Here is a 13,339-nt window from a genome sequence, read left to right as displayed (position 1 = left end):
ATTTTACGCCCTCCAGCCAAATGACTTTTTTGGGGGTTATGTAGCGAATCGCATCGCATCCGAAATATACAAAAGTAAGACCTTCAAATTTTCGAATAATAACTGTATATCAAATTCATTAGTTTTACGAAGTTTGGTAGAGTTTTAATCCTAAGATTGAGTACGTCTAACGAAAGCCAATATAAATGTGCCACTGTTGGAAAAACACCTTCACTTTTTTTTATGAGAAGGTTTAGAGCTTATTCCACAACATTGATTCAGTCCGGGTTGGTAGAAATATGTGACAGCATTGCATCTGACGCAGGTACATAACATTTTAGTTCTCAAGGTTGGTGACGCATTGGTGATGCAAGGAAAGGTTGATATTAATTCTTACCTTGCCAATATCTATCATTATCATCAGGTGGCCCAATTGCCCGTCCGCCTGCTTACAATTTAAAAACAACGCTACTATAGTTCGATTTTTGTGTGAAAAAACTGTAGCAGAATTTTATTTGACTCATAAATTAATATCAGCTTAAATAGTAAGAAAATCATATCCATATAATGAATGAAATATAAAATCTATACCTATATACCTACTCCTCAAGTGAAACGAGCTTTTTGTCTTTTTTTATAGAATAGGCAGGCGGACGAGCATATCGGCCACTTGATGTTAAGTGGTCACTAATGCCCATAGACATTCGCATTATAATAAATGTTAACCATCGCTTAAATCACCAATGCGCCATCAACCTTGGAAACTAAGATGTTATGTCCCTTGTAGTGTAGTGTAATTACATTGGCTCACTCACCCTTCAAACCGGAACACAACAATACCAAGTACTGCTTTTTTGCGGCAGAATATCTGATGAGTGGGTGGTACCTACCCAGACGAGCTTGCATAAAGCTCAACCACCTGCCACCACCAACCACCACCATCTGGTATCAGTCTGGCACTAGGACAGTAATTTCAGTCTGTTACTTTACTTTTAATTTGTGAAAACAGTTGCCAATATTATAATAGGTAGTATTTTTTATATAATAATGAAAAATGCTTAAAGTAATAACATTTTTTACAAAGAAACTTTAGTAATAACATCATAGACAACTTCATCGGCTCAAAGTTATGACGTCATTAACGCAAATGACAGGCAAAATTAGAATTTTCGGAAATTTGTGGCCCTACGGTTACCAATCAAAATGAATCTTTACCATAAGTTACAAAATTTTAATAAAGTTTCACATAAAATTCACCAGTGTCCATAATTTCGACTAGAGATTAATTAAATTCATTGCAAAAGTTGCATAGTCCGCTAGTCCCATTCAGACCAATTTTACATTCATTAACAATTTAATAACAATTTATCGCGATTATTTGCGATAATATCCCGCAATTATTGTCTCAATAATTATGAAAACGAATACTTTTGATTAAACTAAACACATTATCATTTTGGTCATTTGCAATGCTTTCGATTATAAAACTAAATGCTATCGAAAACTGCTTTTAAATGGTCAGTTTCGCTTTGTTATTACAATATGTTAACACTATTTCAAAGCGTTTTTAATTAGTTATATCGCTTCCATTTAAATAATGGTGTTGGTAAATTTGCCTTTATTTTGTTTCATTAAGCGAATGCGGTTGGTGATTTTTATAATTTAATTTTCATTTAGATAAAGAGCTGGCGTTTATTTAGCCCAAAGGCTAAGTCTAGCGGTGCAGAGAGGCAATAGTGCCAGCGTCTTGGTTACAAAGCCACAGGATAATCTTTTAGAAGGCGTGTTTTTTCTATAAATTTGTAATGCGTATTTTGTTTTTTTTTTCTTTATTTTAATTTTATATATTATAAAAATGACTGTACATATCTTTATAAATCAATTCATAAATTTTCTCTGTTACTTTATCACATCATATTGATGATTATTAAAATAATTCATCATTATACCAATAAATAAATAGGAGTAAAAAAATAAAACGACCTTACTTATTAACGTTGCTTAGCCGCTGTTTAGTTAAACACTGATTTCGCTCTCCCTCTGACATGAAATGAAAGAAGAAAACAGCATTATTTAATTAATCACCTACAACTATTTAACAATCATTTGTTAAAAAATAAATATATTTTGAGCTGTGTGTGTGCAGTAGTCGCAGTCACATGGAGAAACAGAGTCAAGCTTTTTACGTAAATACTCGTACCGACTCGTATGACGTCACCTCCAAGGTTAATACGTATTTCATATCAAAAATAAAAAACAATAAAATATCACTAAAAAAATCGAATTTATTATAAGCACGTGGTGCGATGTATCCGAAAAGGAATAGCGCAGCTTATACTAGAAGTTGAATCCACAACTTTACAGCTTTCATGTCTTATCTCATATATCCAAGCAACAATACTTGTAGTAGCTTGGATTCAGTAGTTGGCATTTTATCTATCCATTACTGTTGCCAAGACAAACTGTTTCTTCACATGTGTCGTCAAATACGAATATAACAAAGAGATAAGTTTTGTTTGGTCCGGTTTCACGTAAAAAGGTGCATAGTTTTTAATATAGCTTAACATTCTGTAATAGTCAGAGGCAATTGTTTAAGCTCTTTTAACGCTGCGTAACGTTGCCAAAACTATAACTAATGTAAAAAAATGAGAGATTAGAACTTCAGCAACAGTATAAGTTAACTGACAATAAAGTTATTTATTTAAAAAAAAAACAAGAACTGATTTCATTTAACATTAAAGGCTTTATGTATCGATAGTTTTTAAAATATTACGATATAATTGAAAAATTTCATGTAAAAATACTCGGGGCATGTTAAGCGTTGCATTATCACAGTGCTCGTGAATAGATCCGTCGGTTAAAAAATCTCGACATAAAAGCAAGAAGCAAGTTAGGTATATTTAGATATAATGCAGAATAACTATACTTATACAGCATAATATTCGTTTCATTATATTTAATGACTTAAACTTCTTCAAGTCCTAACAAATACGAGTATATGAGTCAGTATGGGAGCCAGACAATGAGACGGAATTATTAAAAGTAGCTTTTATATATATTTTTGAATGATATCAAATTTTATTCCTTCTACTGAGTTATGCGAGCTGATTAAATTTCAAGGGCCTTAATGGCGTCGTAAATCAAGTAACATTTTATTTCTGATACAGTAAGCTAAAGCTTATGGAGGAAGTGACGTAAAACTCTATTTTTATAATACGAGTAAGTATATTGATTTCAGCCACGTTATTAAATAATTTAGTAAAATACTTTATAATAATTTAAATAGATAAACGATCACACTGTGAAATTAATTATTGATAGAATTAGTGGTAAATTCCGAAGCCTATAATTTTCTTGTTTTTTAATTAAAAATTACTCACAATCGAGCGTTACTCATCAGTACTTCTGGACGATGGTAGTTTTCGAAATATTAACCTTAAACAACAAAAACAACATGAAACATTTATAAAGTATATAAGTAAAGGAAGCAAATTAGCAGTTACGAATTAAAGTGTCCAAAAATATTATAGGTAAAATTATATCAACACTACATGATCGACATAAAATAAGGTGATTTCAATTTTAGCAACAAAATCGTTTTATTTTTTAAGATAATCCACTTTTTGGTATAGTGGGTATCGAATGGGGATTGTACGAATGAAACGATAGACCTGAATAAAAGACTGTTATAGCATCAAGCTGTATTGTCAATCCGGATTGTGACTTAAAATATTTTGTAAGATTTATTTTATCGACTTTTTTTTTCATTTACGGTATTAAATTAAACAACTGTGAGATTTCGAAATTTGTAATATGCTTATGTTCCAAGTGTATTTTCGCTGATCGTGAACCGATGTAATGACCCTTTTGTATTCAAGTTACATGCTTGTATAATTAAAAAAAAAAAAATTCAAAATAATATCTTGATAATTGATTTTTCTATTTATTATATAATAATTATAATTTCTCTATCTTCTTCCTAGATTTAAACACACCGTCTTCTATAAAATTCATACAGTATTGTTATATATGTAAATTCAATTTATTTTAATTGTAAATAGGTATTTATATAATATTCATACAAATTACACAATTTATTAAAAATTTTCTCCTGACAGATTTCGGATTCCATTAGAAACGGATAATAAATACAAAATACTGCGATAATTTTTTTTCATATCAACTATGTTTAAAGCGCCATAAAAATAAAAATAAACATAGATCAAAAACGTGCAATTGAATCGAAGTTAATTAATTGATATTGAATTAAAATTTCGAGCAAATCATTCATGGAGCATACGTGAATAGGGATTAAAATATATCAGGCCACAAATTGGAGTTCGAATCTGTAGGCAGTTAGCGTAATCCATCTTTGTAATTGGTTTGTGGATAGTGTTACAATCGAATACGTCGGAACCGACGGTTAAACTCGTATCAATATAATATGTTACGCTGAATTTTGTATTATTAAATAACATAGAACTACGTCATCAAACGTGCTAGATGCAATCGAAGGCAATTATATATTTAAATCAAATATTATGACGTAATAACGTTATCACATAATTTTTTTAAGAAGTATCTTTTTATTTGTATACATAAATAGATACTTTATATTTATCGCATAAGTAATATGTTAATAGTAAAATAACATTTTACAGCCCATGCTTACCATGATAATTCATTTTCATCCGAACTTAACTCTCTTACGATAAGAGTAATGTATAATATTAAAGAAAGGTATTTTTTGGTGAACTATCACCTAACAATATTTGACAATACGAACTATCAAACATTGCAAATGAAATAAAGCTCGTAATTGTAATGTAAACCCGGTTTGTTAAGCATGGAGGTCATGCCAGAGTTTTTTATCATTTATTTTGCAATACTTAGTAAATCTTATAAAATACCCAATATATTGCACAATTACTAATAGAGGCGAAATTTTTTCCATTTTTCTCTGCAAGATAAGATCTGTGTAAGACGATTAACATATGATACAACAATGAACAATAATACCTTCGAATTATTTATCCTTGGATTGTGAGACTGGAGTATTTGAGCCCTTTTGTTGTTCGTAATTATAAGTTGTAAATTAAATTAATAAGTATAAATCCACCACAAAAAATTGATAAATACTTGTAATATTGTTCCATAATACAATGTTTGTGCTTTAATTTATATTGATAAAAAATACATATATATATTTTAGTTATATCATATTATTACGTATTTATGGTACAAGACAATTGTATGTGAACTTACTTATTGCCCATGGTTTCAAAAAATTAAAAGTAGCAGAAAAAAATATTATGATATTTATGAGACTTCATTCCGGTCATATTCCGTCAAACAAATTTAATTTTATGATGGGCAAAACCAACACCTATAAATGCGTACAATGTAACTGCATGGATGGTGTTTATCATATTGATGGTATGTGCGCGGAATGCGTCGTTCCGGCCCCGTTTATTAAAATCATATAATGTGGGTATATGTAATAGTTGGCTTGGAGTACCATCATCAAACGAAGCTAAGCTATTATTGAAAATGTATATATAGAATATTTGCTCATTTTCAATAATACCTTAATATAGAAAAGAAAAGATTATGGATGTATTATATCATTGAAGTAATGTTAAGTTAATTAGGTGTTAAGTTGTTTTGATTTAGTATAATTATTATGTGTTTTGCTTGTACGGGGGTGACATAGTCAATCTGATGACTAAACTCCCAGGTAAAATAAAGGAAAAAAAATTATTACTTATTTCATTTAAATAGGTGATACGAGCAAATGTGTATTCTGGTTGTAAGTGACGTCTTCATAGCACACCCGACACTGACACAAGAAGTATCTCCTTGTCTCCTCATCTCTCCTTGTTTTAAGTAACCTCATTTGATCATTAATAAGACCGCACCGCTTTTCATGAGAGAATTATATTCCTTGTCTTGTAATTTAATCATCCTGTAATTTAAGTCTTGTATTTTATATCAGTTTTCTAAATTGTAATGCAATATAAGCAATTGGTAGGATATTTAGTAAATTCTCAGTACCGTTCAATACCGGCAACCCATAAACCCTACTTAGGTTATTTGCCCTGAAATTATTTTTCGGTGCAATTATTTGTTTCGTTTTAAGTATCTGTACTTATTCAGCAGATGAGACGCAACATTATACAATAAACAGAATGAATTCATATAATATATAAGGCGAATTTGTAAACAAGAACGCAACAGCTTCGCTGTGCATCTAATCCTATTTATAAAGCTTCAATATATGTTTATAACATATCTCTATTGCAACAACAACAACAAGTTTAAGATTCTCTCGCACAGCATTATTAAATATATGAAAGTTTTTTATATACAAATTAGAAAATAAACTTACGTAGCCCACAGTACGTAGCCACAGGCCTAGCGTTAAAGAAAACATAATCAAATAAACTAAAATGAATGAAGTATGGAATGACATGATCGTCACGCTGATATTGCTAATGAAAACCAACTGTGATTCATCCAAGTATCAGGACCCCGCTTTATACTCATGGTGTATATAGTTAAATGGTTTGTGTTTTTATTTTGATAGAATATTGATACATAAATACAGTTTTCACAATTTTACTAACTCTTTTTATGCATCCGGATATGCATAAAAAGAGTTGGCGCTATGACAAAGCTTTTAAGGCCGCTTTTTCTCTCGATATTTTTTAAAAAAGTTACGAAATTGTGTTCGTCAAACTTTTACCATATCGTGATAATATTTTTCTGGCTATTTCAGTTGATTTTTTATTTTTATATTTATGACACGTGTTTTTATTAACAACCCTTGTTGTTAATAAAAATAAGAAATAAGAAGTAAGCAAACTTAGATCGTCGATTATAATTGTGGTCTTATTTTGAAACCATAGAAGGTTTTAAAGGGTTTTTAGTTATTGAATTTTTTAATATATATATGAAAAATATATATTTTTTTATTTACTAATATTTATATCATCTTATAATTTTACGGACGAGGAACTGGGACACCTGATGGTAAGTGGTCGCCACCGCCCATAAACATTGGTGGTATAAGAAATAATAATCATTCCTTACATCGCCAATGCATCACCAACCTTAGGAACCGAGGTGTTATGTCCCTTGTGCCTGGCTCATTCACCCTTCAAACCGGAACGTAACAATACTAAGTATTGATGCTTAGCGACAGGATATCTGATGAGTGAGTAGTACCCACCCAGACGCATCAGCACAAAACCCTACCAACAGGTTGGCGTTATATGTGTATTAAAAGAGAAATATGATCTTGTCAGAAAAAAATTATAGAAATTCTATTCATAATACTGACATTTAACTGATTAAAGCCAAAAGTTCATCTTATGTATTCGGAAAAAAAAAATTTAAAACTATTACACATAGAATGTTTAATCTAGCTCCATTAAAAGAGAATATAAGCTTATAAAATGTGTGTCTTCTACGAGAATGTTAGTACAAAGTTTCCTATTGTAAGCTCTATGCAAAGCTTTGTGAAAATGTGAGTGCAATTATGAGTTAATGGTTTTAAAATAATAATAGAAAAACCATACTGACATTATGAAGATGTATTCTTTTGTTTTTCTTAAAATGTTTTTGAAATATAACATGTATTTTATATCTTGTATATTTTTAGAGTCAGATTAGTTAGTTAGAGAAGATTGAAAATACAAAATAGAAGATCTTCTAACGAAGTTCCATAATCGTTAGAGGAAATTGGACTTTTAATACGAATGCTTTTAATATGCAACGGATACACATTAGGCACCATTATTACTTCATCAGAAGCAATTCAGATCATCTTCTTTATTCCACTTTCCGGGGTCATTCACAAATGCAGGATTTTCGTGCTCCTTTACGATAAATGTTTTTTTTTTGGTTGAAAATTTTCACCATAGTTCGCCATCACCCTTTTACCAAAAATCATGAAATATCTTATTATAAAAAAGCAGTTCACCGAGCAGTTATAATTTTTATTAAAAAACAAACTTTTGTATTTGTCATTGTTATGAATAGTTTTGTTTTGTTGTGCATCCATGAATTAACATGTTGCTTATCTGCGCCTCGTAGCGGTTTTTTGTATTTCACGTTGATATAAAAATAAATGTTTAAGGATTCAGGGCTTATTTATTGTTAGTACAGTGCTATAATTGATTATTGTAATACATTTCTGTTGTCTGTTTTTTATTTAAATTAATAAAATAGATATACTCGTACCTAAGGTTTGTTTTATTCATCAAATTTACTATGACTTCTCTTTTTTGTATTCATATAAAATATTTTTTTTTTTCAAAACAGGTTCAATCAACAGCCAATCGTTGTCCACTGCTGAACATAGGCCTCTCCCAAGGTGCGCCAAAGCTCCCTGTCCTCCGCCTTCCGCATCCAGTTGGTGCCCGCCACCTTCTTAAGGTCGTCGGTCCACCTGGCTGGAGGGCGCCCTACGCTGCGCTTGCCGATTCGCGGTCTCCACTCTAGGACTCGTCTGCTCCAACGGCCATCGGTCCTACGACATACGTGACCAGCCCACTGCCACTTCAGCCTGCTAATTTTGCAAGCTATGTCGGTGACTCCGGTTCTTTTCCGGATAATCTCATTTCTGATCTTATCCTTCAAAGATACTCCGAGCATAGCTCGCTCCATAGCACGCTGAGCGACTTTGAATTTGTGGACTAGTCCCGCAGTTAGTGTCCACGTTTCGGCACCGTATGTCATGGCAGGTAAGACGCATTGGTTGAAGACTTTCGTCTTCAAACATTGCGGTATAGACGACTTGAGGACTTGACGAAGGTTGCCAAATGCTGCCCATCCCAAGCGAATTCTTCGATCGGCTTCCTTCTCGAAGTTGTTCCTACCGACTTGTATTATCTGTCCTAGGTAGGTATATTCACTAACAACTTCGAGAGGTTTCCCCTCGACGTATATCGGTCCCGGCACGACATGCCTATTGAACATGACCTTGGTCTTGTCCAAGTTCATACCGAGACCGACACACCGGGAAGACTCGCCTAGGCTACGCAGCATTTCGGTGAGTTGTTCCAGCGACTCTGCTATGATGACGATATCGTCGGCAAATCGAAGGTGTGAGATGTACTCGCCGTTTACATTGACTCCATACCTAGTCCAATCCAGCGTTTTGAAAACGTCTTCCAACGCGTTGGTGAACAGTTTCGGGGATATTACATCCCCCTGTCTCACCCCTCTGCGCAGTTGGATCGCCTTCGTCTTACAGTCCTGGATGTGGACAGTCATTGTAGCGGCGTTGTACAGACATCTCAGTACCTCGATATATCTCCAATCGATATGACATCTCTGCAATGAGTCGAGCACTGCCCAGGTTTCGATGGAGTCGAAGGCTTTCTCGTAGTCCACAAATGCCATACACAGCGGCTGATTGTACTCTTCGGTCTTCTGCACAATCTGCCGAACAGTATGGATGTGGTCCACGGTGCTGTAGCCTGATCGAAAGCCGGCTTGCTCTGGGGGCTGGAACTCGTCAAGTCGTCTGGCGAGACGGTTCGTGACGACTCTTGAGAACAGCTTATACACGTGACTCAGGAGGGAGATTGGTCTGTAGTTTTTCAAGAGGGTTTTATCACCTTTCTTGAAAAACAGTACCACCTCACTCCCGCTCCACGTTTCCGGGGTCTTGCCATGTTGGATGACGGAATTAAAGAGGCTTGCTAGCTCTTTCAGGACCGGAGTCCCGCCTGCCTTAAGCAACTCTGTTGTGATTCCGTCATCTCCCGGAGCTTTGTTGTTTTTAAGCTGTTCTAGAGCCGCCCTAATCTCTCCTTGGTCAACGACCGGGAGCTCCTCGGAGTAATGGCGCATAAGAGGGGCGCGCTGGTCATCAATACTGATTCCCACGGGTTTATCCGATCTTGTATCTTATCAAAACAGGCTGTCGCAACTTAAAATAATTCACACACGTTATTAGCTTTATTGTAACACTTTAAAATTGTAATTAATTAGATAAAGCTAAATTCGTATTGCGAATTTCATGATTTCATGACCTTATGGTAAATAAGACTTTAAGATGATTAATAATATATAATAAAGTAACCATGTTTTTTTTTGTATATACGTTTCATCTTACGTTATGTACGTGCATTTGTTTTATATCATTATTATTTCGAAAATTGTAGTTCGATGTGCATGTGTCAGATATTTTCTATGTAATAATGTATACATAATAATATTATGATATATGAAAAGTTAAATCAATACTTAATCGTTAGCTAATTATTGCTTGTATTTATTACTATTGAGATTATGAGGATTAACCTTGTATTAGGATTACCTTTAAATGAGATAGGAGTACCTTGTAATACCTTGTAACCTTATCCATTTTCATATTATACAAATTACCCTCACATAATATATTCACACTATAGTAAAACAATATAACAGCCATACCATATTATACAATAAAAACAATTATCGTACCTTAGTAATACTCGCCGCTTGCCAGGTAACAACTGAACTTCTACACTTGTTCCCACTCTTTTATATTGAATGACGGATGAGTCAAATTAGTGTTTTATTAATAATATCCAATATACATCTAATATATAAAAATCTCGTGTCACGGTGTTTGTAGTGGAACTCCTCCGAAACGGCTGCACCAATTTTTATAAAATTTGGTTTGTATATTTGGGAGGTATGAGAATCGGTCGTAAAGTATATTTCATACCGCTAGGTGTTAAAGGTGTCCCTATCCAGAGTTTGTTTTTTCTAATTTTTTGTCATTTTTTAAATTTTATATTTTACTTAGATTTTGCCTCAAAAAATACATATAATCCCAAATTTTCACTCTCCTAACCCATCATCCCATTTTGTAATCACGATTTTAGTATTTTTGTATGAACAATATCAAAATAATTACTTATAGTGAACCTCATCGAACTTTCATCCACCACCTTTTTCAAAAGTTCTGTCGCATAATGTGGGACGAATGTACGATGAGCCACCACTCACACACAAAATCCGTGGACATAACCTAAAAAAAAAATAATAAATAAACGCATGAAAAAATTCGCAGTGTTGTGCTTTATGCTTATATGTATAATAACAATCAATAAGTCGCAAGGCCAAACGATGTCCGTTTGTGGATTAGATTTGGGCACACCATGATTATGTATAGTATACGTGGAATGTTCTCGGGTGTGCAAACCATCGAGCTTATTTGTGTTGGCTAAAGACGGCCTGACAAAAAATATCGTACACTCAATTGCTCTTCGAAATTAATTAACTGCTTTAGGATAAAATATATTACTTTTTTTACATTTAACTTTTAATCAAACAACGAATATCCATTACATTAATGAAATACATTGAATTGAGAAAATGAATGGTTGGTGTTTTTTTGTTTTTATCAGCGGTTTTCGTCTACAGCGCTCCTTTCCTTTTTGTAACATAGATCCCATTCCCAAACACATACCATAAATTCGTTACTTTTTGTTTAAAATCCAAAATATTCAGTAAATATAATTTATATGGCAGAACAACGTTTGCCGGGTCAGTTAGTAGGTTATATGTATTTAATATTATAATGTAATTTACCTATTTATTAAGTAAACTAAATTAATACATCTATTATTATATTTGTCTATCTATCACTAGCATGTTTTTATTTTTTGGCTACATCACGATCAAATTTTCAAACACCTTCATTGTCAGAAGAATTTTGCTATATGCCCAAAATCATAATATAAAATTTCACGTGCTCATGTAATATGCGAATGGCCCTGTGGCGCAACGGATAACGCGTCTGACTACGGATCAGAAGATTCCAGGTTCGAATCCTGGCAGGGTCGCATAATTTTTATTATTTTTATAAAATTATTACCATTGCATACTCACTGTTACGTTTACGCTTAAAGGTGTATTAGGTACTTAATCTTTTCTCTCTTAGGTATTATATATATCTTAGGTACTTAATTTAATTAAACTCGAAACTCACCACAGAAAACGGTTGTGTATTGTCAGAAAGTGATGTGAAATGTTGCATACATTGACCATAATAATTATAACATATCAAGAATACGCTACAGAATCGCACTACTGATTTAAAACGGGTTTTCCATTTGAATATATGCAGATAATAAAAGGTATAAGGAAATTCATTTTTAGATTGTAGATATTACATATAATATAATTTTAACTTTTAAATTTTCATCGAGATCTCTTCAGACACTAAGTATTTGAGTCGCAAGAATTTACATTTTTAAATTTATATTTTATTCCATTAAATTTAAAAAGGAAGATATGAATCTTCTAACATCATTTAAAGGACGTTGAAAACGGGGCTGGCGTTTCATACGTTTAGCTAATTTTATTTTGAATTCACATAACCGAACTGTCGCGCTTGACAGAATATTAATGAAGCGAAGGTGACTCGCTCTTTATTATGATGGATTTTTAAATGCCTGCGACACATTAACGGCGAAAGAGTATTTTAGAGGTTAAAACAAAACCATGAATAAGGAAAAATAATACGGTGGTATTAAAATATTATAATTAGATTGTGTAAATAATGTACGTAATATTAATATTTATATTATGAAAACTGTACCATTATTTCATAGGACGCGCCAGCTCACAACAACGTGACTTGGGAAACATGCCACACGGCTTGGTGTAGCCGACTGGGCCTCAATTGTTCCTTATTAACGTTTTGTATTTCTTTGTACGAATTTATATTTTTTGCAAGGCAATTTTTTGCAAGGCAATTTCTTTGGAAAAACTTTGATCACACATCATCAGGTGGCCTCGTATCTGGGATACTTTTATTGATGGTAGTAAGTTAATAACCTTATTAGTAAAGCCTATTACTCTGTTACTGAATATAATTATGTCTGACTGCGTGGATTGAATGATTACTGGATCTCATGCAGTAACTAAGTGAATGTAAATTTTGATACAAATTTGTGTTTTTTTAAAAATTACCGAGTTTCTTGTCGGTTCTTCTTCTTCTTGACGATTCATAAGTAATTGTAAAAGTCTGTTTGAATAAAAAAATACTTTGATTTTGATTTGATTTTGGTAGAGATATGCGCAAGCCCGTCTGAGTAGGTTAAAAAAAAAACACATTATGTGACGACCCGTTTCAATATATTACATTTCGTATACCGTTAACAGGCTGTGCATTCGTAAAGCAGAAAAAGAGCGCGTGCATTTCAACGTTAACATATACAAGCGTTGTACTCAAAATTCGATAAAAAATTTTAGATTTTAATACGCATGACAGAAATGCAACTCATTTTTGCATCACAAACATTTCATTTAATGATGTTAGGTATTACCAACATCTATTACCAACTTTGATTTG

At 32.8% G+C, this 13,339-nt stretch overlaps 1 non-coding gene across 1 annotated transcript; it reads left to right on the top strand.

Annotated features, from left to right (window-relative positions):
- Window positions 1–11,752: 11,752 nt before the first annotated feature.
- On the top strand, window positions 11,753–11,825 carry Trnar-acg (transfer RNA arginine (anticodon ACG)). The gene has a single exon. It is a non-coding gene; the product is annotated as a tRNA-Arg (tRNA).
- Window positions 11,826–13,339: the final 1,514 nt, after the last annotated feature.

Source organism: Nymphalis io, chromosome 16 (genome assembly GCF_905147045.1).
Source record: "Nymphalis io chromosome 16, ilAglIoxx1.1, whole genome shotgun sequence".
NCBI lineage: Eukaryota > Metazoa > Arthropoda > Insecta > Lepidoptera > Nymphalidae > Nymphalis > Nymphalis io.
Note: the sequence above shows the minus strand (reverse complement) of the source record. Positions and strands in the feature narration are given on the sequence as shown.